The sequence below is a fragment of the Pseudophryne corroboree genome, unplaced genomic scaffold, assembly GCF_028390025.1.
Source record: "Pseudophryne corroboree isolate aPseCor3 unplaced genomic scaffold, aPseCor3.hap2 scaffold_1611, whole genome shotgun sequence".
In the NCBI taxonomy this organism is placed as follows: domain Eukaryota; kingdom Metazoa; phylum Chordata; class Amphibia; order Anura; family Myobatrachidae; genus Pseudophryne; species Pseudophryne corroboree.
The window spans coordinates 71,743-99,639 of NW_026968245.1; the positions used below are offsets into that span (position 1 = coordinate 71,743).

Sequence of the window (27,897 nt, forward strand, 5' to 3'; positions counted from 1 at the left end):
TGTGACAAGTCTTAGGTTCCAACTATCAAAAAAAGTCCAAACTCTATTGGGACCTCTAAATATTGGCACTGCACATTTCTAATATACATACTTGGATAACAAGTAACCTTAAGTTATTATTTTTGCAATGCTACATACACATTTTTTGTTTTAAGTTGTTATGTTATTTTTAAAATGTTTCATCTTCATTAAATGAAATTGTGTGTTTTCTCCAGTTATTTGCATTTTTTTCTTAAATAATTAGAGTTTTACTTTAAAAATGTTAAAAACTGAATAAGAAATTATTTGGCTAGTGGCTTGTTGGTCAGGGTGTATGATTCTTGCTTCGGGTGCAAAAGGTCCCAGGTTCATATCCTGGATGAGCCTGTTTTCTCAGGTTCTTTAAAAGTGCTTAGTTCAATTATCTGATAGTATTTTAAAATACTAATGTATTCCAACAGTTTCACTTCCAATTTCATTAGTATACATGAAAATACATGAACAGTAGGCTCGTTGGTATAGGGGTAGGATTCTCGCTTAGGGTGCGAGAGGTCCTGGGATTAAATCGCAGACGAGCCCATCTTCTCAGGTTCTTTTAAATACCATGGTTCCATTATCTGATTGATGTCAATTGCCTGAGTCAAAAGCATCAAGTGAATTTTTCTTTTGCCAATCCATAAAAAAAAGTATATACTTATGCATACTTAGTAAACTGTCAACCATTTGGTGGTATATTGGGTAAACTGTAGATTCCATTTTGTCTAAGTAACTTTGAGTGGCTTCAAAGAAGTCTCATTTTGACAAATAAAAAACAGTCAAAATGAAATTACAGGTTTTTCTCTTACCTTGCTTTTTTCTAAGAAACAATGAGTGGCTTAAAAGAATAGTCTCTTTTTGACAAACAAAAAGGTCAACAATTAATTGCAGGTTTTTGTTTTTTTCTTTCTTCTTGGTCTTTATGCTTAAGTTGCACACAGTATGAGACAAGTCTTAGGTTCCAGCTATTAGAAAAGTTAAAACTCTATAGGAACCCATAAATCTTGGCACTGAAATTTCCAAATATGCATACTTGGACCAAAAATTGACCTTAAGGAAACATTTTAGCTATGCTACAAATAATTTTTTTAAATAGTTATGGTATTTTTAAAATGTAACATCTTTTTTTCCAGCTTATTGCATTTTTTTATTAAATAATTTGAGTTTTACTTTAAAAATGGTAAAATCTGAATGAGAACACCTTAGGCAGATGGCTCGTTGGTCTAGGGGTATGATTCTCGCTTCGGGTGCGAGAGGTCCCGGGTTCAAATCCCGGACGAGCCCATCTCTTCATATCTGATAGTATTTAATAGCATTTTAAAATACTCACTAATGTATACAAATACTCACTAATGTATACAAACAGTTTTACTTACAATTTCATTAATATACATAAAAAAGACATGCACAGTGGGCTCGTTGATTCTTGCTTAGGGTGCGAGAGATCCCCGGTACAAATCCCGGATGACCCCATCTTTTAAAGGTATATACTTATGCATACTTAGTAAAATGTCAACCATTTGGTGGTATATTGGGTAAACTATAGATTCCATTTTGTCTAAGTAACCTTGAGTGGCTTAAAAGTCTAATTTTGACAAACAAAAAACTGTCAAAATGAAATTACAGGTTTTTCTCTTACCTTTCTTTTTTCTAAATAACCCTGAGTGGCTTAAAAGAATAGTATCATTATGACTAACAAAAAGATCAACAATAAATTGCAGGTGTTTATTTTGTCTTTCTTCTGGGTCTGCATGCTTGAGTTGCACACAGTATGTGACAAGTCTTAGGTTCCAACTATCAAAAAAAGTCCAAACTCTATTGGGACCTCTAAATATTGGCACTGCACATTTCTAATATACATACTTGGATAACAAGAAACCTTAAATTATTATTTTTGCAATGCTACTACACATTTTTTGTTTTAAGTTGTTATGTTATTTTTAAAATGTTTCATCTTCATTAAATGAAATTGTGTGTTTTCTCCAGTTATTTGCATTTTTTCTTAAATAATTAGAGTTTTACTTTAAAAATGTTAAAAACTGAATAAGAAATTATTTGGCTAGTGGCTTGTTGGTCAGGGTGTATGATTCTTGCTTCGGGTGCAAAAGGTCCCAGGTTCATATCCTGGATGAGCCTGTTTTCTCAGGTTCTTTAAAAGTGCTTAGTTCAATTATCTGATAGTATTTTAAAATACTAATGTATTCCAACAGTTTCACTTCCAATTTCATTAGTATACATGAAAATACATGAACAGTAGGCTCGTTGGTATAGGGGTAGGATTCTCGCTTAGGGTGCGAGAGGTCCTGGGATTAAATCGCAGACGAGCCCATCTTCTCAGGTTCTTTTAAATACCATGGTTCCATTATCTGATTGATGTCAATTGCCTGAGTCAAAAGCATCAAGTGAATTTTTCTTTTGCCAATCCATAAAAAAAAGTATATACTTATGCATATTTAGTAAACTGTCAACCATTTGGTGGTATATTGGGTAAACTGTAGATTCCATTTTGTCTAAGTAACTTTGAGTGGCTTCAAAGAAGTCTCATTTTGACAAATAAAAAACAGTCAAAATAAAAATTCCAGGTTTTTCTCTTACCTTGCTTTTTTCTAAGAAACAATGAGTGGCTTAAAAGAATAGTCTCTTTTTGACAAACAAAAAGGTCAACAATTAATTGCAGGTTTTTGTTTTTTTATTTCTTCTTGGTCTGTATGCTTAAGTTGCACACAGTATGAAACAAGTCTTAGGTTCCAGCTATTAGAAAAGTTAAAACTCTATAGGAACCCATAAATCTTGGCACTGAAATTTCCAAATATGCATACTTGGACCAAAAATTGACCTTAAGGAAACATTTTAGCTATGCTACAAATAATTTTTTTAAAATGTTATGGTATTTTTAAAATGTAACATCTTTTTTCCAGCTTATTGCATTTTTTTTATTAAATAATTTGAGTTTTGCTTTAAAATGGTAAAATCTGAATGAGAAAACTTTAGACAGATGGCTCGTTGGTCTAGGGGTATGATTCTCGCTTCGGGTGCGAGAGGTCCCGGGTTCAAATCCCGGACGAGCCCATCTCTTCATGTACTTTTAAAGTCCTTAATATCTGATAGTATTTAATAGCATTTTAAAATACTCACTAATGTATACAAACAGTTTTACTTACAATTTCATTAATATACATAAAATAGACATGCACAGTTGATTCTTGCTTAGGGTGCGAGAGATCCCCGAAACAAATTCCGGATGAGCCCATCTTTTAAAGGTATATACTTATGCATACTTAGTAAAATGTCAACCATTTGGTGGTATATTGGGTAAACTATAGATTCCATTTTGTCTAAGTAACCTTGAGTGGCTTAAAAGTCTAATTTTGACAAACAAAAAACTGTCAAAATGAAATTACAGGTTTTTCTCTTACCTTTCTTTTTTTTAAATAACCCTGAGTGGCTTAAAAGAATAGTATCATTATGACTAACAAAAAGATCAACAATAAATTGCAGGTGTTTATTTTGTCTTTCTTCTGGGTCTGCATGCTTGAGGTGCACACAGTATGTGACAAGTCTTAGGTTCCAACTATCAAAAAAACTCCAAACTCTATTGGGACCTCTAAATATTGGCACTGCACATTTCTAATATACATACTTGGATAACAAGTAACCTTAAGTTATTATTTTTGCAATGCTACATACACATTTTTTGTTTTAAGTTGTTATGTTATTTTTAAAATGTTTCATCTTCATTAAATGAAATTGTGTGTTTTCTCCAGTTATTTGCATTTTTTCTTAAATAATTAGAGTTTTACTTTAAAAATGTTAAAAACTGAATAAGAAATTATTTGTTTAGTGGCTTGTTGGTCAAGGTGTATAATTCTTGCTTTGGGTGCAAAAGGTCCCAGGTTCATATCCTGGATGAGCCTGTTTTCTCAGGTTCTTTAAAAGTGCTTAGTTCAATTATCTGATAGTATTTTAAAATACTAATGTATTCCAACAGTTTCACTTCCAATTTCATTAGTATACATGAAAATACATGAACAGTAGGCTCGTTGGTATAGGGGTATGATTCTCGCTTAGGGTGCGAGAGGTACTGGGATTAAATCGCAGATGAGCCCATCTTCTCAGGTTCTTTTAAATACCATGGTTCCATTATCTGATTGATGTCAATTGCCTGAGTCAAAAGCATCAAGTGAATTTTTCTTTTGCCAATCCATAAAAAAAGTATATACTTATGCATATTTAGTAAACTGTCAACCATTTGGTGGTATATTGGGTAAACTGTAGATTCCATTTTGTCTAAGTAACTTTGAGTGGCTTCAAAGAAGTCTCATTTTGACAAATAAAAAACAGTCAATATGAAATTACAGGTTTTTCTCTTACCTTGCTTTTTTCTAAGAAACAATGAGTGGCTTAAAAGAATAGTCCTTTTTGACAAACAAAAAGGTCAACAATTAATTGCAGGTTTTTGTTTTTTTCTTTCTTCTTGGTCTGTATGCTTAAGTTGCACACAGTATGAGACAAGTCTTAGGTTCCAGCTATTAGAAAAGTTAAAACTCTATAGGAACCCATAAATCTTGGCACTGAAATTTCCAAATATGCATACTTGGACCAAAAATTGACCTTAAGGAAACATTTTAGCTATGCTACAAATAATTTTTTTAAATAGTTATGGTATTTTTAAAATGTAACATCTTTTTTTCCAGCTTATTGCATTTTTTTATTAAATAATTTGAGTTTTACTTTAAAAATTGTAAAATCTGAATGAGAAGACCTTAGGCAGATGGCTCGTTGGTCTAGGGGTATGATTCTCGCTTCGGGTGCGAGAGGTCCCGGGTTCAAATCCCGGATGAGCCCATCTCTTCATGTACTTTTAAAGTCCTTAATATCTGATAGTATTTAATAGAATTTTAAAATACTCACTAATGTATACAAACAGTTTTACTTACAATTTCATTAATATACATAAAAAAGACATGCACAGTTGATTCTTGCTTAGGGTGCGAGAGATCCCCGAAACAAATTCCGGATGAGCCCATCTTTTAAAGGTATATACTTATGCATACTTAGTAAAATGTCAACCATTTGGTGGTATATTGGGTAAACTATAGATTCCATTTTGTCTAAGTAACCTTGAGTGGCTTAAAAGTCTAATTTTGACAAACAAAAAACTGTCAAAATGAAATTACAGGTTTTTCTCTTACCTTTCTTTTTTCTAAATAACCCTGAGTGGCTTAAAAGAATAGTATCATTATGACTAACAAAAAGATCAACAATAAATTGCAGGTGTTTATTTTGTCTTTCTTCTGGGTCTGCATGCTTGAGTTGCACACAGTATGTGACAAGTCTTAGGTTCCAACTATCAAAAAAACTCCAAACTCTATTGGGACCTCTAAATACTGGCACTGCACATTTCTAATATACATACTTGGATAACAAGTAACCTTAAGTTATTATTTTTGCAATGCTACATACACATTTTTTGTTTTAAGTTGTTATGTTATTTTTAAAATGTTTCATCTTCATTAAATGAAATTGTGTGTTTTCTCCAGTTATTTGCATTTTTTCTTAAATAATTAGAGTTTTACTTTAAAAATGTTAAAAACTGAATAAGAAATTATTTGGCTAGTGGCTTGTTGGTCAGGGTGTATGATTCTTGCTTCGGGTGCAAAAGGTCCAAGGTTCATATCCTGGATGAGCCTGTTTTCTCAGGTTCTTTAAAAGTGCTTAGTTCAATTATCTGATAGTATTTTAAAATACTAATGTATTCCAACAGTTTCACTTCCAATTTCATTAGTATACATGAAAATACATGAACAGTAGGCTCGTTGGTATAGGGGTATGATTCTCGCTTAGGGTGCGAGAGGTACTGGGATTAAATCGCAGATGAGCCCATCTTCTCAGGTTCTTTTAAATACCATGGTTCCATTATCTGATTGATGTCAATTGCCTGAGTCAAAAGCATCAAGTGAATTTTTCTTTTGCCAATCCATAAAAAAAGTATATACTTATGCATATTTAGTAAACTGTCAACCATTTGGTGGTATATTGGGTAAACTGTAGATTCCATTTTGTCTAAGTAACTTTGAGTGGCTTCAAAGAAGTCTCATTTTGACAAATAAAAAACAGTCAAAATGAAATTACAGGTTTTTCTCTTACCTTGCTTTTTTCTAAGAAACAATGAGTGGCTTAAAAGAATAGTCTCTTTTTGACAAACAAAAAGGTCAACAATTAATTGCAGGTTTTTGTTTTTTTCTTTCTTCTTGGTCTGTATGCTTAAGTTGCACACAGTATGAGACAAGTCTTAGGTTCCAGCTATTAGAAAAGTTAAAACTCTATAGGAACCCATAAATCTTGGCACTGAAATTTCCAAATATGCATACTTGGACCAAAAATTGACCTTAAGGAAACATTTTAGCTATGCTACAAATAATTTATTTAAATAGTTATGGTATTTTTAAAATGTAACATCTTTTTTTCCAGCTTTTTGCATTTTTTTATTAAATAATTTGAGTTTTACTTTAAAAATTGTAAAATCTGAATGAGAAGACCTTAGGCAGATGGCTTGTTGGTCTAGGGGTATGATTCTCGCTTCGGGTGCGAGAGGTCCCGGGTTCAAATCCCGGACGAGCCCATCTCTTCATGTACTTTTAAAGTCCTTAATATCTGATAGTATTTAATAGAATTTTAAAATACTCACTAATGTATACAAACAGTTTTACTTACAATTTCATTAATATACATAAAAAAGACATGCACAGTTGATTCTTGCTTAGGGTGCGAGAGATCCCCGAAACAAATTCCGGATGAGCCCATCTTTTAAAGGTATATACTTATGCATACTTAGTAAAATGTCAACCATTTGGTGGTATATTGGGTAAACTATAGATTCCATTTTGTCTAAGTAACCTTGAGTGGCTTAAAAGTCTAATTTTGACAAACAAAAAACTGTCAAAATGAAATTACAGGTTTTTCTCTTACCTTTCTTTTTTCTAAATAACCCTGAGTGGCTTAAAAGAATAGTATCATTATGACTAACAAAAAGATCAACAATAAATTGCAGGTGTTTATTTTGTCTTTCTTCTGGGTCTGCATGCTTGAGTTGCACACAGTATGTGACAAGTCTTAGGTTCCAACTATCAAAAAAACTCCAAACTCTATTGGGACCTCTAAATATTGGCACTGCACATTTCTAATATACATACTTGGATAACAAGTAACCTTAAGTTATTATTTTTGCAATGCTACATACACATTTTTTGTTTTAAGTTGTTATGTTATTTTTAAAATGTTTCATCTTCATTAAATGAAATTGTGTGTTTTCTCCAGTTATTTGCATTTTTTCTTAAATAATTAGAGTTTTACTTTAAAAATGTTAAAAACTGAATAAGAAATTATTTGGCTAGTGGCTTGTTGGTCAGGGTGTATGATTCTTGCTTCGGGTGCAAAAGGTCCAAGGTTCATATCCTGGATGAGCCTGTTTTCTCAGGTTCTTTAAAAGTGCTTAGTTCAATTATCTGATAGTATTTTAAAATACTAATGTATTCCAACAGTTTCACTTCCAATTTCATTAGTATACATGAAAATACATGAACAGTAGGCTCGTTGGTATAGGGGTATGATTCTCGCTTAGGGTGCGAGAGGTACTGGGATTAAATCGCAGATGAGCCCATCTTCTCAGGTTCTTTTAAATACCATGGTTCCATTATCTGATTGATGTCAATTGCCTGAGTCAAAAGCATCAAGTGAATTTTTCTTTTGCCAATCCATAAAAAAAGTATATACTTATGCATATTTAGTAAACTGTCAACCATTTGGTGGTATATTGGGTAAACTGTAGATTCCATTTTGTCTAAGTAACTTTGAGTGGCTTCAAAGAAGTCTCATTTTGACAAATAAAAAACAGTCAAAATGAAATTACAGGTTTTTCTCTTACCTTGCTTTTTTCTAAGAAACAATGAGTGTCTTAAAAGAATAGTCTCTTTTTGACAAACAAAAAGGTCAACAATTAATTGCAGGTTTTTGTTTTTTTCTTTCTTCTTGGTCTGTATGCTTAAGTTGCACACAGTATGAGACAAGTCTTAGGTTCCAGCTATTAGAAAAGTTAAAACTCTATAGGAACCCATAAATCTTGGCACTGAAATTTCCAAATATGCATACTTGGACCAAAAATTGACCTTAAGGAAACATTTTAGCTATGCTATAAATAATTTTTTTAAATAGTTATGGTATTTTTAAAATGTAACATCTTTTTTTCCTGCTTATTGCATTTTTTTATTAAATAATTTGAGTTTTACTTTAAAAATGGTAAAATCTGAATGAGAAGACCTTAGGCAGATGGCTCGTTGGTCTAGGGGTATGATTTTCGCTTCGGGTGCGACAGGTCCCGGGTTCAAATCCCGGACGAGCCCATCTCTTCATGTACTTTTAATATCTGATAGTATTTAATAGCATTTTAAAATACTCACTAATGTATACAAACAGTTTTACTTACAATTTCATTAATATACATAAAAAAGACATGCACAGTGGGCTCGTTGATTCTTGCTTAGGGTGCGAGAGATCCCCGGTACAAATCCCGGACGAGCCCATCTTTTAAAGGTATATACTTATGCATACTTAGTAAAATGTCAACCATTTGGTGGTATATTAGGCAAACTATAGATTCCATTTTGTCTAAGTAACCTTGAGTGGCTTAAAAGTCTAATTTTGACAAACAAAAAACTGTCAAAATGAAATTACAGGTTTTTCTCTTACCTTTCTTTTTTCTAAATAACCCTGAGTGGCTTAAAAGAATAGTATCATTATGACTAACAAAAAGATCAACAATAAATTGCAGGTGTTTATTTTGTCTTTCTTCTGGGTCTGCATGCTTGAGTTGCACACAGTATGTGACAAGTCTTAGGTTCCAACTATCAAAAAAACTCCAAACTCTATTGGGACCTCTAAATATTGGCACTGCACATTTCTAATATACATACTTGGATAACAAGTAACCTTAAGTTATTATTTTTGCAATGCTACATACACATTTTTGTTTTAAGTTGTTATGTTATTTTTAAAATGTTTCATCTTCATTAAATGAAATTGTGTGTTTTCTCCAGTTATTTGCATTTTTTCTTAAATAATTAGAGTTTTACTTTAAAAATGTTAAAAACTGTATAAGAAATTATTCGGCTAGTGGCTTGTTGGTCAGGGTGTATGATTCTTGCTTCGGGTGCAAAAGGTCCCAGGTTCATATCCTGGATGAGCCTGTTTTCTCAGGTTCTTTAAAAGTGCTTAGTTCAATTATCTGATAGTATTTTAAAATACTAATGTATTCCAACAGTTTCACTTCCAATTTCATTAGTATACATGAAAATACATGAACAGTAGGCTCGTTGGTATAGGGGTATGATTCTCGCTTAGGGTGCGAGAGGTACTGGGATTAAATCGCAGACGAGCCCATCTTCTCAGGTTCTTTTAAATACCATGGTTCCATTATCTGATTGATGTCTATTGCCTGAGTCAAAAGCATCAAGTGAATTTTTCTTTTGCCAATCCATAAAAAAAAGTATATACTTATGCATATTTAGTAAACTGTCAACCATTTGGTGGTATATTGGGTAAACTGTAGATTCCATTTTGTCTAAGTAACTTTGAGTGGCTTCAAAGAAGTCTCATTTTGACAAATAAAAAACAGTCAAAATAAAAATTCCAGGTTTTTCTCTTACAGATGTAGCCACCTTTATCTTGACTGTTTCTCCGCCGAGACGGGCGTCTAGCCACGCTAATGCGATAGCTGAGTTTCATCACAGGCAGGCGCGTTGAGACGATCTAGATACTCATCATGCATTACACATCTCCACCACTGTGTCGCTAATGCTCCACTAATCCAGTACTTTCGATCGTACAGTATAGCGGCGGATTGATCTACAGCTCTGGCAATACTGTAGGCGTAACGGGAGGCGGTGGAAAAAAGTATGGAGTACTGTACAGTATGTGTATGGAGACGCAACTACAGTAATTGTGTAAAAGGAAGAATGTACAGTACAATGTATAAACACCGTGCTTTTAAAATATATGAGCGTCTGAGTTCGCTAATGCATAATGGGAATGGAGGACTAGCAAATGCGAGCGTCCGAGTCCTCTAAGGCATAAACCAACAGCAATGGGGCGGGGGCCGGGCGCTGTTTGCAGTACTTTCACACATGAAATTGGAAATCTCTCATGAGGCGTCGTGGGCTAGGGGTGAAGGCTCCCACCTCCCTCGCTGGGAGTCCAGGGTTCGAGACCTGATGTGCTTTCTTTCTTTTTTTTTTTTTTTTTTCTGTAATAATGCACTGTATTATTTTATTTACATTGTAAGACAGTCAATGGAAGGATGCACACAGGTTTCACATAAATCAAAGTACATCTGCAGGAGCGATTCTTTACGCTAAATGCACCTAAACAGCGGGAATGAAATGAGTGTATTCTGACGCTACCAACTGAGCAAAACAGTACTGTACAGTAGATCTTCAGCGTTTGTGTATTGCACAGGACCTGAATTTCCTCCCTGTGCAGGCCCCCAGGGGGGAAGGGCGATGGGGGTAGGGGGGAGACGATGGAAAATACTGTGCCTTTGAAATGCAATTACATGAGCGTCCGAGTACACTACGGCATACTGTAAACCAACACCAATGGGAAGGAAGTGCCAACCTTATTTTTAATGTGTTCCCGTGACATTCACTTTAAAAAAAAAAAAATTATCTCCAATACAGTACATCCAATGGAAGGATGCACACAGGTTTCACATAAATCAAAGTACATCTGCAGGAGCGATTCTTTACGCTAAATGCAACCTACAGTACAGTACGGTACTGTAAGTGAGCAAAATAGTACTACAGTGGGCGTTTGTGTATTGCACATGACCTGCATTCCCTCCCTGTCTACTGCATGATCTGTGCAGGCTCCCATGGGGGAAGGGCAACAGGCTAGCAGGAGGCGGAGGAAAACACCGTGCTTTACAAATGCGAGCGTCCGAGTCCTCTAAGGCATAAACCAACAGCAATGGGGCGGGGGCCGGGCGCTGTTTGCAGTACTTTCACACATGAAATTGGAAATCTCTCATGAGGCGTCGTGGGCTAGGGGTGAAGGCTCCCACCTCCCTCGCTGGGAGTCCAGGGTTCGAGACCTGATGTGCTTTCTTTCTTTTTTTTTTTTTTTTCTGTAATAATGCACTGTATTATTTTATTTACATTGTAAGACAGTCAATGGAAGGATGCACACAGGTTTCACATAAATCAAAGTACATCTGCAGGAGCGATTCTTTACGCTAAATGCACCTAAACAGCGGGAATGAAATGAGTGTATTCTGACGCTACCAACTGAGCAAAACAGTACTGTACAGTAGATCTTCAGCGTTTGTGTATTGCACAGGACCTGAATTTCCTCCCTGTGCAGGCCCCCAGGGGGGAAGGGCGATGGGGGTAGGGGGGAGACGATGGAAAATACTGTGCCTTTGAAATGCAATTACATGAGCGTCCGAGTACACTACGGCATACTGTAAACCAACACCAATGGGAAGGAAGTGCCAACCTTATTTTTAATGTGTTCCCGTGACATTCACTTTAAAAAAAAAAAAATTATCTCCAATACAGTACATCCAATGGAAGGATGCACACAGGTTTCACATAAATCAAAGTACATCTGCAGGAGCGATTCTTTACGCTAAATGCAACCTACAGTACAGTACGGTACTGTAAGTGAGCAAAATAGTACTACAGTGGGCGTTTGTGTATTGCACATGACCTGCATTCCCTCCCTGTCTACTGCATGATCTGTGCAGGCTCCCATGGGGGAAGGGCAACAGGCTAGCAGGAGGCGGAGGAAAACACCGTGCTTTACAAATGCGAGCGTCCGAGTCCTCTAAGGCATAAACCAACAGCAATGGGGCGGGGGCCGGGCGCTGTTTGCAGTACTTTCACACATGAAATTGGAAATCTCTCATGAGGCGTCGTGGGCTAGGGGTGAAGGCTCCCACCTCCCTCGCTGGGAGTCCAGGGTTCGAGACCTGATGTGCTTTCTTTCTTTTTTTTTTTTTTTTCTGTAATAATGCACTGTATTATTTTATTTACATTGTAAGACAGTCAATGGAAGGATGCACACAGGTTTCACATAAATCAAAGTACATCTGCAGGAGCGATTCTTTACGCTAAATGCACCTAAACAGCGGGAATGAAATGAGTGTATTCTGACGCTACCAACTGAGCAAAACAGTACTGTACAGTAGATCTTCAGCGTTTGTGTATTGCACAGGACCTGAATTTCCTCCCTGTGCAGGCCCCCAGGGGGGAAGGGCGATGGGGGTAGGGGGGAGACGATGGAAAATACTGTGCCTTTGAAATGCAATTACATGAGCGTCCGAGTACACTACGGCATACTGTAAACCAACACCAATGGGAAGGAAGTGCCAACCTTATTTTTAATGTGTTCCCGTGACATTCACTTTAAAAAAAAAAAAATTATCTCCAATACAGTACATCCAATGGAAGGATGCACACAGGTTTCACATAAATCAAAGTACATCTGCAGGAGCGATTCTTTACGCTAAATGCAACCTACAGTACAGTACGGTACTGTAAGTGAGCAAAATAGTACTACAGTGGGCGTTTGTGTATTGCACATGACCTGCATTCCCTCCCTGTCTACTGCATGATCTGTGCAGGCTCCCATGGGGGAAGGGCAACAGGCTAGCAGGAGGCGGAGGAAAACACCGTGCTTTACAAATGCGAGCGTCCGAGTCCTCTAAGGCATAAACCAACAGCAATGGGGCGGGGGCCGGGCGCTGTTTGCAGTACTTTCACACATGAAATTGGAAATCTCTCATGAGGCGTCGTGGGCTAGGGGTGAAGGCTCCCACCTCCCTCGCTGGGAGTCCAGGGTTCGAGACCTGATGTGCTTTCTTTCTTTTTTTTTTTTTTTTCTGTAATAATGCACTGTATTATTTTATTTACATTGTAAGACAGTCAATGGAAGGATGCACACAGGTTTCACATAAATCAAAGTACATCTGCAGGAGCGATTCTTTACGCTAAATGCACCTAAACAGCGGGAATGAAATGAGTGTATTCTGACGCTACCAACTGAGCAAAACAGTACTGTACAGTAGATCTTCAGCGTTTGTGTATTGCACAGGACCTGAATTTCCTCCCTGTGCAGGCCCCCAGGGGGGAAGGGCGATGGGGGTAGGGGGGAGACGATGGAAAATACTGTGCCTTTGAAATGCAATTACATGAGCGTCCGAGTACACTACGGCATACTGTAAACCAACACCAATGGGAAGGAAGTGCCAACCTTATTTTTAATGTGTTCCCGTGACATTCACTTTAAAAAAAAAAAAATTATCTCCAATACAGTACATCCAATGGAAGGATGCACACAGGTTTCACATAAATCAAAGTACATCTGCAGGAGCGATTCTTTACGCTAAATGCAACCTACAGTACAGTACGGTACTGTAAGTGAGCAAAATAGTACTACAGTGGGCGTTTGTGTATTGCACATGACCTGCATTCCCTCCCTGTCTACTGCATGATCTGTGCAGGCTCCCATGGGGGAAGGGCAACAGGCTAGCAGGAGGCGGAGGAAAACACCGTGCTTTACAAATGCGAGCGTCCGAGTCCTCTAAGGCATAAACCAACAGCAATGGGGCGGGGGCCGGGCGCTGTTTGCAGTACTTTCACACATGAAATTGGAAATCTCTCATGAGGCGTCGTGGGCTAGGGGTGAAGGCTCCCACCTCCCTCGCTGGGAGTCCAGGGTTCGAGACCTGATGTGCTTTCTTTCTTTTTTTTTTTTTTTTCTGTAATAATGCACTGTATTATTTTATTTACATTGTAAGACAGTCAATGGAAGGATGCACACAGGTTTCACATAAATCAAAGTACATCTGCAGGAGCGATTCTTTACGCTAAATGCACCTAAACAGCGGGAATGAAATGAGTGTATTCTGACGGACTGTGCATCTTCGGTATTTGTGTATTGCATAAGAACTGTGAAGGCTCCCAGGAGGGAAGGGCGTAGGGCAAGACAGTGGAAAATACTGTGGTCAAAGAAAGGGCATATTTAAAACTAAGGGAAACTGTCACAAAGTACAGTAACTACAGTACTGTACGTTGAATGCCTGGACCGCACGACGTCTGAGACGCACGACGTCTGAGGCGCACGACGTCTGAGACGCTCATTGAGCATAAGGACGGTTATGGCTGCTGCACGGGACCGTCCCTATGCTCTTGGTGAGCTGCGTCTCCTCGTTCGCTGGCGGGACAGAACTCTCGCCAGCAACGAGGAGAAAGTGAGGGCATACCGGAGGGCCAGCAGGGATATCCTCCGGACCTACAACCGGAGGAGAACGGTGAGGTCTCTCCAGAGGAGGTGGAGTGACCTCGTGAGGCGGACCCCACGACGCCTGCAGGCCATAAGGGATTGTAAGTACAGTACATTACTGTAGATTACTGTACTTTAAGTTACTGTAGTTACAGGTACAGTACATTATAGCAGGGGCTGCTGTAGCAGCAGGTATCCGGTCTATACAGCACTGTACAGTATTTGTGGTAAACAAATGGTTAAACAAGGACCAAACGTTAACCCGGGTCAAAAGGTCAATTTGTTTTTTTGCGTCGACCTAGATGGTGCGGCTTTTGAAATTGGTTGACACCAGTTACTGTAGGTTGACATGGTCGTTAAGTTGACATGGAAAAAGATCGACATGCGTTTTACAAAAACAATTGTTATTTTTTTAAACTTGTGTATATACAGTACAGTAGTTCTTTACAATCCAGGTGGTCTACGATTGTGCAGTGTACAGTATCATGCAGTGTACAGTATATGCAATGTATCACAGTGTATCGTGCTGCGTAATTGCAGCGTGTCATGCAGTGTACATTCAGAATATGGTATTGTGCAGTGAGTGTAATACATAGTGAATCACATCGTGCAGCAGAGCAGGCCTTAGGCATAGGCAAACTACAGTAGGCAAATGCCTAGGGCATTTGCTATGCTTAGGGGCACCAGCAGCTTCTGCTGATTAAAATGATATGCGGCATGCCTATATTTTGCGTGACTGCGGCTGTATCTGTACCTGGCTAGGGCCAGCACTGTCGTGCAGTGTACTGTATACACATGTGGTAATTGCAGTTTTTTGTGTAGTGTACATTGTATCATATTTTGCAGGGAAATGTGCAGTTTGTCATATCACGCAGTCGTGCAGTGCATTGTGTGGTTTAATTGCAGTGTGCCGAAATTTGTGTTTCAGATATGTAGTACAGTGTTCTAAGGGATGTTACTTTGGCAGAAATTATTCTAAGGGATGTTACAGTGGCCTAATGTGTTCTGACGTGCATTACTCTTGCATAAGGTTCATGACTGGCAGATCTCTACTTTGTGACGTAATGTGGATATACTACTGCACTACTGTGACGTACAGTAACGTGAATAAGGTGCTCTACTGTGTGACACAACGTGAATCAAGGACAGTACTGTGACGTGAATACGGTGCTCTACTGTGTGACACAACGTGAATCAAGGACAGTACTGTGACGTGAATAAGGTGCTCTACTGTGTGACACAACGTGAATCAAGGACAGTACTGTGACGTGAATACGGTGCTCTACTGTGTGACACAACGTGAATCAAGGACAGTACTGTGACGTGAATACGGTGCTCTACTGTGTGACACAACGTGAATCAAGGACAGTACTGTGACGTGAATAAACTGCACTACTGTGACATGACGTGAATAAGATGAATTCAGGTGAGTACTGCATCATCTGTCATGAAATCAATTTGTAATGTAATGAACAGTACTGAGATGGTTAAGGGTGGGAGGGCTGCATGCTGATGTGTGTCATACTGTAATGTTTATAAGGGCAATGCTTATGTGTGTTACAATGTCTATAAAGGTAGTGTTCTGTCTAATACCCTGGACCTACTGTACTGTAGCGATACTGTAAGTGTACTGTTTGTCACATTTAGAAATGTGCCCCTTAAGTTTTGAAGACAGTACAGTACACTATGCCCTCCTGAGTGATTAGGTGCAGGGTACTAGAATGAACAATTCCATTTATTGTGATGTCATAAAGATGCTGTCAATGTTGAATTTCATTGGCTGTACAGTATGCTGCCATTATACTGTATATATATTTTTACAGGGCTGGTAGCACGACGTCACAGGAGGCGGGACAGGCGCCGCCAAGCTGGTAAGTATTGTCAAATACAGTAGTGTACAGTACATAGTGATTTCTATAGTCCCAACCCCCTGTCCTGACCATCACAGATAACTCGCTGCAATCCGTTAATGTTAAGAATGTCTGTTTACAAAACTAAATGTAAATATTAAACACAAAGTATAAATAACATTGTAGATAGCTGAATACCCGTGCTTCGCTACGGGATGAGGATGGTAAATTCCAGTGATAGTTGTTTGTTAATTTACGTTTGTTGGCGATCTACTGTAGTATATAGTACTGTATACTTTAAGCATACTGTATCTTGCTTCTCTGATGCAGATTGTTTATTGGCCGGACCCCTTTTTGGTCCTGGATACTGTGCAGTACATGTTTCAAATTGACAGCTTCACTTACAGTACTGTTATTTTTTTTCCCACAGTACCACCACCACCACCACCACCACCACCACCACCTGCTGCTGCGCTGCCAGGTATTGTGTAACGAGAATTCTGGTGCTACTGTCATCGTTGTTACACTACTGTACATGTGTCCTGGATACTGTGCAGTACATGTTTCCAATTGACAGCTTCACTTACAGTACTGTTATTTTTTTTCCCACAGTACCACCACCACCACCACCACCACCACCACCACCTGCTGCTGCGCTGCCAGGTATTGTGTAACGAGAATTCTGGTGCTACTGTCATCGTTGTTACACTACTGTACATGTGTCCTGGATACTGTGCAGTACATGTTTCCAATTGACAGCTTCACTTACAGTACTGTTATTTTTTTTCCCACAGTACCACCACCACCACCACCACCACCACCACCACCACCTGCTGCTGCGCTGCCAGGTATTGTGTAACGAGAATTCTGGTGCTACTGTCATCATTGTTACACTACTGTACATGTGTCCTGGATACTGTGCAGTACATGTTTCCAATTGACAGCTTCACTTACAGTACTGTTATTTTTTTTCCCACAGTACCACCACCACCACCACCACCACCACCACCTGCTGCTGCGCTGCCAGGTATTGTGTAACGAGAATTCTGGTGCTACTGTCATCGTTGTTACACTACTGTACATGTGTCCTGGATACTGTGCAGTACATGTTTCCAATTGACAGCTTCACTTACAGTACTGTTATTTTTTTTCCCACAGTACCACCACCACCACCACCACCACCACCACCACCTGCTGCTGCGCTGCCAGGTATTGTGTAACGAGAATTCTGGTGCTACTGTCATCGTTGTTACACTACTGTACATGTGTCCTGGATACTGTACAGTACATGTTTCAAATTGACACCTTCACTTACAGCACTGTTGTTTTTTCTCACAGTACCACCACCACCACCACCACCACCACCACCACCACCAACACCGTCTGACCAGCAGAGCTCTGGAAGTGGTAATCATTATTTTTGTTACAGACACACTAGTTTCCTACAGTATTACTGTAATTTTTTTATTTTACAATACTTGTTATCTTGTACACACAGACCGCCTCGTTATTGATACAGAGGAGGAGGAAATGGGGGAGCCTTCAGGCCAGCCTGGTAAGAATTGTAATCTACTGTACAGTACTCTACATTCTACATTCATTGATTTATTAACAGTACCAATGGCTTGGGTTTGCGTGACCAGTGGTCAGGATTCCAGCAGTCAAGTGACCGACAGCGGTATCCTGATTGCAGAAATCCCATTGACTTTTCTTTTTGTTTTTTTTATATTCAACACAGATGTCACTTACGTGGACTCTGAGTCGTCGGAGCCGCCACAGTATAGTAAGTACAGTAGGATTTTCACAAGCCCATTCTTAAAAGTATTGACCAAGTCCACTTTTATTACTTTTCAGGCAGGGAATTCCAAACATGTACTGTACAGTATTTCCCTCACTGTGAAGACCCCTTTTCGCCTCTGTGTGCGAAATCGCCTCTCCTCCAACACGAGTTAAATACAGGCACAGTACAGTACTGTATGTCCCCTACCACTGGACAGTCATTCTGCTCCTACTGTATTATGAATATATCTCTGCCTCCTGTAGCACTGTACTACTGTGCAATTTTGTAGTAACTGTACTCTACTGTATTTTGTTTATAATATTTTTTTATTTTCCACTCAGTGATTATTGACAGTGATGAGGAAGGGGATGAGGAAGGGGAGAAAAAGCCCTCTCCCCAACTTGGTAAGTAAACTAAAGTATTGTACTGTACTGTACATTGTGTTAAACCAATGGGTTGGGTTTGCATGACCAGCAGTCAGGATTCTAGCGGTTAGGTGTAAAGTAGTGTATTTCCTGGAATGAACCTTTTTTTTCGCATTAATGTTTTTTCATAGTTCCTACACTGGAACAGGCCGCCGAGGAGGATGATGCATATGATGAGGCGGCATTTAGTGGTAAGAATTATCACTGACATTGATTTGATTCCACCAGAGTAGCACTTTTCATCAGATTTTTCTGGAAAATGCGTAGAAATCGGATAAAAATTGCACAAATCGGAATAGTGGATGGGGGACTTTAGATGATTGTTTTTGTTTGAACTGGTGATATTGCCCATACAGTAGCAACCAATCACATTCCACATTAACATTTATCTACAGTAGTTACACTTACAGACGATAATGCAGTACAGTAGGTAATATTTGTAATTGTCAGAGAAGTATCTTCATATACTGTAGTTAGAATTCTCATATTTGCCACTACAAATTACCACTACAGTAACTGCTAAATATTTTAAGTGTACTGTACAATATGCACATACAGTACAGTACTGTACAGTATGCATAATTCAAAGCAAAAAAGAGTTGCTACCTTAGTCTAGTCATAATCACCGGCATACGGGCCACTCACAAATTTTCTGATGGTCTCGGTGGGGTCCCTTGGAATCACCATGCCTGTCACAAGCATACCTTTTTTTTACCCACCTGTCACTAGGCCTGGACACTAGTTTACTATTACTATACTTTTTACTGTATACTGTATCTTATAATATTCTTCTCTTTTACCCACAGACGACGAGCCAGAATACCATTTTGGTAAATAAATATACTGTACAGTAGCAATAGTTGGTACTGCAATTACAGTATTTTTTTTCTCCAACATTACTTTAAGTCCAACTGATATGACTAACTGTATTTTATCTTTTTACAGTCCGTCGCCAACCAGTGGAGGAGACACCTGGTAATAAAATAGAAATACATAATGCACTGTACTGTATTCTAACTTACTGTAACATGTATAACACTGAGCTGATCATCTTCACACCCTCTGACATAACCTTACAGTACAAACTGTACTTTCTCTCCTTTTTCACCCTCTTCACTCCACAAATGCATGCTGCGTTTCCTGACTACTGATATAATAGTGTGTAGAGCGTAGCGAGGCACCGTGCCCACCGCGTGGCGAGCGAAGCAAGCATGCAAGGGGCTGCTTTCCGCTCGCCGCCCCTGTCGGGATTGTGTGGTCGGGATTCCGGCGTCTGTATTTTGACTGCCGGGATCCCGTCCAGCGGGATTACGTACTGATCTCCAGTCTGAGCCTGCCCTAGGCATAGGCATACTTGCCAAATGCCCAGGGGCACAAGCAGCTTCTGCTGATTAATATGATATGCAGCATGCCTACAGTATATTCTGTGCATACAAAATGCATTACTAATGTGCAGCATTATGTGTATACAGTACTTTGTTGTGTAACATATACTGTAGCAAGGGCACTACTGTGTGGTCTAATGTGAACAAAGAGCAATATGATGTGATGCAATGTGAATAAGTGGGAATACTTTGAGGAGTAATGTGGTACTATCATATGATGTAACGAGAAAAAGAGACACTATTGCATGATATGTTGTGAATAAAGTTGCAGTACTGTGTGGCGTCATTTCAGATTGGGGAATTACTGTGTGGCCTTGCCCCTTCCCAGCAAGAACATGCACCGTTTTGGGATGCACACCGAATGTGCACACTGTTGCTATTTTAAACATACAGTACAGTAAGTTGGAGGAGCACCAAAATGACGACTGCTATGGTTGAGGGGTGATGGTGCTGGGAAAGGGGTACAGGCTCAGAGGCGGAAATAGCATCTGTGCAAGGGGGCAGCATCCAAAAACTTGACTAGGGAATCATATTATTTATGGCTGGCTCTGAGTACAGTCCACTATTATGGATAGTACTCCCTACAACACCACCTACAGTACTGTAACCCTCTTTTTTCTGAAGCGGTCATGAAATGTCATGACTGCTAATACATACAGTAAATGTCTACAGTATTTGTACTGTGGTGTTTAATTCCTTTGACAATTTGTTTATGACCTATTGAAGCTAAACTCTTGTACAGTACTTTATATTTTGAATACCAGCAATACAGTATAATACTGTACCTACAGTATACAGTAATAATTGTTTACTATTTGAATGTGACTAAATGTTTTTTTTTCTCCAATATAGTGCCAATTATTTATGGGGGCCCCAGACAGGGGCAAGATAGGTGGGCTGGCCCAGAAGCGGGCAGGCAGCAGCCCACTTATACAAGAGGTAAACTAAAGCAATGTTTAAATTACCTCGACAGCATACAGTAGTGTTTGATTTACTGTACTGACAATACAGTACTGTACATTGTAAATAACAATATTGTCTAATATAGAGTAAAGTACAGTACTGTATTGCCATTACTACACTGTAAAGTATTCAGTATTTGTTTTGTAATACTGTCCTTTTTTTCCCACAGAACAGTTGCGGCGTGCCATCCAGCTCCAGCGGGTGGTGGTCCACCTCCTAGTGGACCACTATTTTAATATTTTATTAAGTTTTATTTAATTTTATTTAATAAAAAATTTTGTTCTTGTACTCCATTGTATAGTATCTTTTTCTACTGTATAAGATAGGCATACTGTACACCATACAATTATCTGGCAGATAATCTGCAAGATCTGGCTGTTTGTAATGAAATTCTCTCCTAATTTAGCTGTGGTGTACAGTACCTCCTGAGTGTGCTGGGGTGCTTTCTGGCCAGTTTGGGGTGATTTGGAGCAAGTTTGGTCGGACATCTTGCCGACATGTGCTGTCGACTGTTTGGCAAACATGTGTTTTCACTCCAGCATGTGTGTGTCAGGCATTTTGTGTGTGTCAGGCATTTTGTGTGTGTCAGGCATTTTGTGTGTGTCAGGCATTTTGTGTGTGTCAGGCATTTTGTGTGTGTCAGCCATTTTGTGTGTGTCAGCCATTGCTGTGTGGTTCCACAAATGTTAGCGTGTCAAAGTGCTGACCACTGACACCACTATTTCACTTTGTACCGCATGCCTTTTGTGGAACCACACAGCCCAGCATGACTTATTGCTGGGCTGTGTGGTTCCACAAATTTTCTTGGAAAACAAATGAACATGAGTGTCTTTACTTTAATACTTTTTTTTTTTTTTTCCCCACAGATATCTATATACACAAGAAAAGAATGTAACGAAGAACAAACTACTTTTTTGTTTTAATTAACTTTCAAACTTTATTTAAAAAAAAAACACCTTTTTTTTCTTCAATAAACTTTTAAAAATAGAAGTTTCCTGTGGTTTTTATTAAAATATGAAATGCAAGATGCCTAACCAAGTTGTTTTACATACAGTATACCACTCTTAATTGAATTCCCATCATACAGTAGTACTAATTTATACAGTACAGGAAGTTGGGAATACAAACATTGGAAACCACGTCATGTTTATTTTAAGAAACACTTTATTTACGGACAAAGTCATTTGGAACATGTAACATCACACATACTGTACTGTATTGTAATAAAGCCAACATCACACATACTGTACGGTACTTTAATCAAAAGGTAACAGCACAAATACAGTAACAATATCAACTTTAACATTTTTATAATTTATTTTTTTGTGGTGGTGGTGCGGGGTAATGGTTTTTGTACTTTATTTTTAGGTTTTGCTTTTTTGAATTATTTTTCGTTTTTGTCTTTTGCTTTTTAACACTGTCGCATACGGACACCAGAATAGAGGACTGACAACAGCAGCCCCTGGATGGAAACGCAGCCCAAGGCCCCAGATGGACACAGCACAATGGACTCGGCTGCTACTGGATAGATACAGCAGCGCCGAAAAAATCAACAGGAATAAAAGGGGCAACTTGTAACAGGCCCTTACATTACCAGGAATGTGGTGAGCCAAGTTCATGCACTCCCCTTTGAGTAACCGAGCTGCTCCAAGTGGATTCAGCACAGTGCATGCAGCCCCAGAAAATGTACAGGTAATACAGGTACATTGACACAATTTTTTAACTTCAGCTGTGTGAAGCTGATGTGCAGAAGCTAGGAGTTAGGTAATGATCTGGTTTCATCATAGTCGAGCTTCCAAGTCATTTTCCTCTTCGTTCTCAGCACAGAGTTTATGGTATCCCTTATCTTCCTCTTTTCTGGATCACCAATCCTCACGCGGCGTTCACACCTAGCCATGATGTCATGTACCAGATTTTTGGGCAGCGGAAGTTTGCCCTTGGAACCATCAAAGTTCACACGATTGGCCCACGTCAAGTATTTGTCGTACCGTACATGGTGCTGGAACAGAGAATATGCATATTTCTGAATATGTCCATTTGAAGCTCTGTACAGATGGTCGTCCAGGGAAGTTGAGATGACAGCCAGGGCAATATTGTTCAGAGAGCCTCCGAATGTATTGCGAAGTGGCCTGTGAGCAGGTGTGCTGGTCATCATTGGTGTTCCTGGCAACAGCACACTTGAATCCAGGCCTCTGCGGTCGTCCAGCCCTCTGCGGTCCTCCAGGCCTCCTCTGCGGTCCTCCAGGCCTCCTCTGCGGTCCTCCAGGTCTCTTCTGCGGTCCTCCAGGTCTCTTCTGCGGTCCTCCAGGTCTCTTCTGCGGTCCTCCAGGCCTCCTCTGCGGTCGTCCAAGTCGCTGACTTCGTCCAGTCCGCTGCTGTGGTCCAGGCCTCTGCGGTCCTCCAGGCCTCCTCTGCGGTCCTCCAGGCCTCCTCTGCGGTCCTCCAGGCCTCCTCTGCGGTCCTCCAGGTCTCTTCTGCGGTCCTCCAGGTCTCTTCTGCGGTCCTCCAGGCCTCCTCTGCGGTCGTCCAAGTCGCTGACTTCGTCCAGTCCGCTGCTGTGGTCCAGGCCTCTGCGGTCCTCCAGGCCTCCTCTGCGGTCCTCCAGGCCTCCTCTGCGGTCCTCCAGGCCTCCTCTGCGGTCCTCCAGGCCTCCTCTGCGGTCCTCCAGGTCTCTTCTGCGGTCCTCCAGGCCTCCTCTGCGGTCCTCCAGGCCTCCTCTGCGGTCCTCCATGCCTCCTCTGCGGTCCTCCAGGCCTCCTCTGCGGTCCTCCATGCCGCTGACTTCGTCCAGTCCGCTGCGGTCGTCCAGGCCTCCTCTGCGGTCGTCCAGGCCTCCTCTGCGGTCCTCCAGGCCTCCTCTGCGGTCCTCCAGGCCTCCTCTGCGGTCCTCCAGGCCTCCTCTGCGGTCCTCCAGGCCTCCTCTGCGGTCCTCCATGCCGCTGACTTCGTCCAGTCCGCTGCGGTCGTCCAGGCCTCCTCTGCGGTCGTCCAGGCCTCCTCTGCGGTCCTCCAGGCCTCCTCTGCGGTCCTCCAGGCCTCCTCTGCGGTCCTCCAGGCCTCCTCTGCGGTCCTCCAGGCCTCCTCTGCGGTCCACCAGGTCTCCTCTGCGGTCCTCCAGGCCTCCTCTGCGGTCCTCCAGGTCTCTTCTGCGGTCCTCCAGGCCTCCTCTGCGGTCCTCCAGGCCTCCTCTGCGGTCCTCCAGGCCTCCTCTGCGGTCCTCCAGGCCTCCTCTGCGGTCCTCCAGGCCTCCTCTGCGGTCCTCCAGGTCTCTTCTGCGGTCCTCCAGGCCTCCTCTGCGGTCCTCCATGTTTCCTCTGCGGTCCTCCAGGTCTCTTCTGCGGTCCTCCAGGCCTCCTCTGCGTTCGCCCAAGTCGCTGACTTCGTCCAGTCCGCTGCTGTGGTCCAGGCCTCTGCGGTCCTCCAGGTCTCTTCTGCGGTCCTCCAGGCCTCCTCTGCGGTCCTCCATGCCGCTGACTTCGTCCAGTCCGCTGCGGTCGTCCAGGCCTCCTCTGCGGTCCTCCATGCCGCTGACTTCGTCCAGTCCGCTGCGGTCGTCCAGGTCTCTTCTGCGGTCCTCCAGGCCTCCTCTGCGGTCGTCCAGCCCTCTGCGGTCCTCCAGGCCTCCTCTGCGGTCCTCCAGGCCTCCTCTGCGGTCCTCCAGGCCTCCTCTGCGGTCCTCCAGGTCTCTTCTGCGGTCCTCCTGGTCTCTTCTGCGGTCCTCCAGGTCTCTTCTGCGGTCCTCCAGGCCTCCTCTGCGGTCGTCCAAGTCGCTGACTTCGTCCAGTCCGCTGCTGTGGTCCAGGCCTCTGCGGTCCTCCATGCCGCTGACTTCGTCCAGTCCGCTGCGGTCGTCCAGGTCTCTTCTGCGGTCCTCCAGGCCTCCTCTGCGGTCGTCCAGCCCTCTGCGGTCCTCCAGGCCTCCTCTGCGGTCCTCCAGGCCTCCTCTGCGGTCCTCCAGGCCTCCTCTGCGGTCCTCCAGGTCTCTTCTGCGGTCCTCCTGGTCTCTTCTGCGGTCCTCCAGGTCTCTTCTGCGGTCCTCCAGGCCTCCTCTGCGGTCGTCCAAGTCGCTGACTTCGTCCAGTCCGCTGCTGTGGTCCAGGCCTCTGCGGTCCTCCAGGCCTCCTCTGTGGTCCTCCAGGCCTCCTCTGCGGTCCTCCAGGCCTCCTCTGCGGTCCTCCATGCCGCTGACTTCGTCCAGTCCGCTGCGGTCGTCCAGGCCTCCTCTGCGGTCGTCCAGGCCTCCTCTGCGGTCGTCCAGGCCTCCTCTGCGGTCCTCCAGGCCTCCTCTGCGGTCCTCCAGGCCTCCTCTGCGGTCCTCCAGGCCTCGGTCGTCCAGGCCGCTGACTTGAACCGCTTGGTGGTGTGTTGCAATGATGGTGCGGCAAACTCCAACTTGCCATTCTTCCCTCGTTTGTTCAATGACTTTCTTCATGGCTTCTACCATCTGTTCCTTTATGCCTTCTTTAAGGCCAGCCACATCGGTCTGCAGCTGATTGATCTGTCCACCAACTTCTGACTCCATATTGGTCACCTTACTGAGTAGCTCCTTTAGTAAAACAGGACAGGTACACTGGCAGTCCTGCACTTTGGTGTTCACATCTGTGAAATGCAACCTTCTTCGTGGTGAATGTGTCATGTCTTCTTGTCCAGGGGTGGCTACATGGTCCAAAAAAGAAGCTTCCTGATGCAGCGTGTTTGTCACGTCCTCTAGCACCGGTATTTCCAGATTCATTGGCTGAACACTGTGATCTGCAGGAGATGGAACAATTACATCATTTGCCACACCACATATCATCTCCAACGTATTATTCTTTGCCTTGGCATTTTTTCGTGGTTTCACCACATTTTCTTTCTGAGCCGCCTTGGCAGTTTTCTTCTTCTTTTGTGGGACTACTGCAGCAAGTTTCTGTGCCACTGATGGGTGGGTTTTGGCACTCCCGTAAAATCTGGTAGTCTGCATTCTTTGTCTTTTGTCTAAAAATATAAAAACCACAATAAGAAAACATGTAAAGCACAGCATGCTAAAAATAGCAAACAACTGTACATTTTCAAATAAAGTGCACAACAGTAAAGTGCAAATACAGTACTGTACAGTATTTGCCTTTTTTCCCTGTGCCTCCCAACAAGAACCTCTGCAGGAGGGACAGAATGCTCTGTTACGGACTTCAGTTTAAATATACAGTATGATTACCATCACCTGTGCGAACAACTATACTGTACAGTAGTTACTGTATTTGATAAGATAGGTGTTTCACCACAAGTGATAGCAATCATTCAGTACTACTGCACATACCTGTAGTACACCGGGATAAGCAAGGTCTATGTACATTACGTTATACCGAGCTGGATCGCTTAGCAACCTGACAAAATGGCCACCGACCGTGAACTCCCAGCACGTGGCAGCGCTTGGATATGGAGTGAGATACAGTATGGTACAGTCCAGGGGCAATGCTGAAGGAGCGTCACAATCCCCTAGCTCAATTACTAGAGCCATCTTAACAGCAGTGTGGGCCCCTGGACACAGCAATGCACTGGGGCCCCTACCCACTCACCAGCGGAAGGGGTGGGGGGAGCTATCAGCGGCAGCTTTGATGCTCCGCGGGGGATAGGGGGGGTTCTATCTTTCGCTCAGTATGTACAGTAGGACCTGGAGAAATAATTTCTGCTAATTATTCCTTTACTGCACAGATGGGGCAGGAAGGAGAACACTAAACTGTAGAAGGGGGCATTGTGCTGAATGAAGGGGCCCTGGTACATGACTTCCAGGGTGGTAGGGGGTGTTTAATACACAGGGGAGGAGTGGATAATGGAGTGGGCTTAATATTAGTGTTATGGACTGCAATTAGTTTCCTGTATGAAACAGATACAGTACAGTAAATAACCGTCCTTGGAAGTGCATGGGCCCTGTGAGACTTACAGTAGTGTACAGCATAAGGGTCGACTGACATGATGTACAAGCATTACATACAGTACATGTCAGTACTGTATGTAAATTCTTCAATTACTGCCTAACAACAATGCTGCTTACTGTATATTAAATACTGTAGGCCTAGAAATGTGCATCTCAATATAGTAGTTAAAAACACAGGGGCCTATGTGGATAAGCGAGTTCTATGCACACTAAAAATGGCCACCGACCGTGAACTCCCAGCACGTGGCAGCGCTCGGATATGTAGTGAGAGATGGTATACATTTTAAAATACAGTACACCGGGATAAGTTGTACAGGCCATGGAGCAATGCACAGGGACATTCATCATTTACGTACAGTATATAAATAATTGTAAACCGTAAATGAAAGAATTACCGGTCAAATACTGTATGACGAAACTGTGTCAATGAGCTGGAACAGTATGGCCTGTGAAGAAGTTTTCGAAGGCAGAAACGGAGAGCAAATTATCAGGAGATTTCTGAAAGGTCGGAGAAGATCCACACAGCAAGTCTGCCTACGAGGAAACAGATTTGCAAAGTGGGTAGCGTAAAGCCTAACAACAATGCTGCTTACTGTATATTAAATACTGTAGGCCTAGAAATGTGCATCTCAATATAGTAGTTAAAAACACAGGGGCCTATGTGGATAAGCGAGTTCTATGCACACTAAAAATGGCCACCGACCGTGAACTCCCAGCACGTGGCAGCGCTCGGATATGTAGTGAGATATAATATGGCATACATTTCACAGTTCAGGGGGCAATGCTGAAGGAGCGTCACAATCCCCTAGCTCAATTACAGTACATTGGGATAAGCGAGGTCTATGCACATTACGGTATACCGAGCTGGATCGCTTAGCAACCTGACAACATGGCCGCCGACCGTGAACTCCCAGCACGTGGCAGCGCTCGGATATGTAGTGAGATACAATATGGCATACATTTCACAGTTCAGGGGGCAATGCTGAAGGAGCGTCACAATCCCCTAGCTCAATTACATTGGGATAAGCGAGGTCTATGCACATTACGGTATACCGAGCTGGATCGCTTAGCAACCTGACAACATGGCCGCCGACCGTGAACTCCCAGCACGTGGCAGCGCTCGGATATGTAGTGAGATACAATATGGCATACATTTCACAGTTCAGGGGGCAATGCTGAAGGAGCGTCACAATCCCCTAGCTCAATTACATTGGGATAAGCGAGGTCTATG

The 27,897-nt window shown here is 41.7% G+C and overlaps 5 non-coding genes across 5 annotated transcripts; all 5 read left to right on the forward strand.

The window, feature by feature from the left end:
* Window positions 1–1,227: 1,227 nt before the first annotated feature.
* Window positions 1,228–1,299, forward strand: TRNAP-CGG (transfer RNA proline (anticodon CGG)). Its single transcript has one exon. It is a non-coding gene; the product is annotated as a tRNA-Pro (tRNA).
* Window positions 1,300–3,012: 1,713 nt separating this feature from the next.
* Window positions 3,013–3,084, forward strand: TRNAP-CGG (transfer RNA proline (anticodon CGG)). Its single transcript has one exon. It is a non-coding gene; the product is annotated as a tRNA-Pro (tRNA).
* A 1,704-nt stretch (window positions 3,085–4,788) lies between these two features.
* TRNAP-CGG (transfer RNA proline (anticodon CGG)) lies at window positions 4,789–4,860 on the forward strand. The gene has a single exon. It is a non-coding gene; the product is annotated as a tRNA-Pro (tRNA).
* Window positions 4,861–6,565: 1,705 nt separating this feature from the next.
* TRNAP-CGG (transfer RNA proline (anticodon CGG)) lies at window positions 6,566–6,637 on the forward strand. Its single transcript has one exon. It is a non-coding gene; the product is annotated as a tRNA-Pro (tRNA).
* A 1,705-nt stretch (window positions 6,638–8,342) lies between these two features.
* Window positions 8,343–8,414, forward strand: TRNAP-CGG (transfer RNA proline (anticodon CGG)). The gene has a single exon. It is a non-coding gene; the product is annotated as a tRNA-Pro (tRNA).
* Window positions 8,415–27,897: the final 19,483 nt, after the last annotated feature.